Source organism: Penaeus japonicus, unplaced genomic scaffold (assembly GCF_977035675.1).
Source record: "Penaeus japonicus unplaced genomic scaffold, GWHDUDI00000001_assembly GWHDUDI00000038, whole genome shotgun sequence".
Taxonomy (NCBI): domain Eukaryota; kingdom Metazoa; phylum Arthropoda; class Malacostraca; order Decapoda; family Penaeidae; genus Penaeus; species Penaeus japonicus.
This window is the reverse complement of record NW_028234440.1, coordinates 19,882,060-19,884,559: the sequence shown is the minus strand read 5'-3', so window position 1 is coordinate 19,884,559 and position 2,500 is coordinate 19,882,060.

Here is a 2,500-nt window from a genome sequence, read left to right as displayed (position 1 = left end):
AGCGAGAGAGAGAGAGAGAGAGAGAGAGAGAGAGAGAGCGAGAGAGAGAGAGAGAGAGAGAGAGAGAGAGAGAGAGAGAGAGAGAGAGAGAGAGAGAGAGAGAGAGAGAGAGAGAGAGAGAGAGAGAGAGAGAGAGAGAGAGAGAGAGAGAGAAAGAAAGAGAGAGAGAGAGAGAGAATGAGAACGAGACAAACAGAAAAGAAAGGGAAAAAACAGACTGGAAAAAGTATAAGCAGGAAACCAAAGAGAGAAACGGACAAGAGCCAAACACGATAAACCACAATAAAAAGGACACACCGATTAGACACAACCATAGCTACAGAAGTCACCCTTCAACTGGACCCAAGCAAAGGGCATAACCTCCCTCTCTAATTACAACTAACTTGATAAATAAATCGACCAATTAATCAGTTAGACAGAAAAAAAATAAAAAAAATAATGATAAACATTCGATTCGCTTGGAAACACCAAATAAAATACAACAAAAAATAGTCTGGACGTTATTAACATCAACGTAACATCTCTGTCGCATCTTCATTTGTGGTCATGAATATTTCCAAATGTAAATAAGCAATGAACTGTAAACAAAGAGGTTGCTTAATCATGCAATAAGAGAGAAATATATATGTTCAAATGTAAAAGTTGAGAAGTATGTATTTTATCTTTAGTAGGGAGACGAAAGCAATTATTTCCAACACCTTGTATCTTTTATATTGACTATATATTTTACTATGGAATGCAATAATAGTATGATTGATGCAAGACAAATATATATTAACGAATTTTCCTGATCACGATAGATGTTTTCCTTTATTTTCCAACAGAAAATTTGTGGATGATGTGGATGTTCGTTCGTATACCAGAGCTCCGAGATATTTAATATCGTGTGGGAATGTTTTGATAAGAACACGATATTTTTCAGCTTCAGTGGAAGATTGTCGTATCTCAAATATTTACATTTTCAGAAATGAGATATTAGTGAACCTCCAGGTCACTGGATCGAAGCAATAGACGCCGTACAGTGCCCAAATGAGACAATTATTTTCGAAACATTGCAAAGAACTCGACGATTTCAATCCCACGTATTAATAACAGAGCAAACTATTTACCGAACTACACTGTCGCATCAAACAATTTAATTTTCACTCATATATATTCATCATTTCCGTGCATGTATGTGTGTAATGACACCGCCGCGGCAAAAAGGTTCATGATCAGGAGCCATGACTAATTCGCACAACCGAACCCCTCCCATCCTGGCCGGATACGACCCTCGAGGTTGTTAATGACTCGTTTGCTTTTGAAAAATCGACGTAGAGGTATTCGCTGAGATGTATAAATCAATATGGGTGTTTTTTTTGTGGTGATAGCAGTTAGATATACTAGATTAAGAATTTTGTTTGTATTCAGTACGTGTATACTACTATAGGGAAGTAATTGATATACGTTTTATACATTTAATCACATATTTCAACAAATAGCCTGTCTTGGGAGCGCCTTTGCACAATCTCTTCTCAGGTAGCACCTATCGAGAGGGCTGTCCAGGCTCTGTTATCAGCTACGTCAGTACTGATTGGTCGGAAATCCTTATCAAGGTAAGATGTTCCGCCCCTGCCCAAGATTTCTGACCTTGTCACTGCTGCCGCCAACCCTGCTGAGTCTTCAGACCCTCGCTATTACAACATGGCCTCAAAGTCGACCCCTATGCCCATAGTGGAACGAGATCCTCCTCGCCAAAGTGCCTTTCGACCCTCTTCTCCTCTCTTGCATCACCACCTCGCTATTAAGAACAATAAAAAATCATCTTTATCGCCGCCTGCGTCCCCTTGCCTTCGCCTCCGACCCGCGGCTCGCTCACTCCCACGTTCCTGGCCGTCTGCTAAAACCTCCTTCCCCAGACTCCTTCCTTGCCTTCCCTCCCTCCTCGCAGTGAGCCACGGCCATCACCTGACCCTCAACAGCGAGCCATCACTACCACTTGCCGCCGCCTCTGCCGCCTCTGCCGCCTCCGACCCTCGCCGCCTAACCAGGGAGCCACCTCGACCACCGGCTGCTGTCCGAGGGTGCAGCGAGGCAGCTTGGGTCTGTCTGTCTGTCGCCTTCGAATGCCGCTCTCTGCTGTAAACGTGACACTTCAGTCCTCTTTCTCCCTTTCGCACGATGGCGTTATGTGATTTCGTCTTTCGTCGGTTTTTTATCACGAGATGACTCGATGTTAGGATGGTCTAACTCGCATTGCCTCTCCACATCTGTATAGGCGAATGGTTGTTGCTGGTAGACGTCCCTCCCAGGCTCCTTACAGCCAGACCGTGTGCCGCTGAGCCCACAACCTTGTTATTAGCCCGGGCAGATCCCCCCCCCCCCCTCGCTCCTGCACCCTCGCCCCCTTCACAGCCCGCATTCCCAGACCTGTGTCCTGCCCGAAGCCTGTCAGCGGTGGAAAAAATCTATCCTGTATCCCTCCAAAGATAAAACGCTATGCTGGCTTTCATTTACGTTC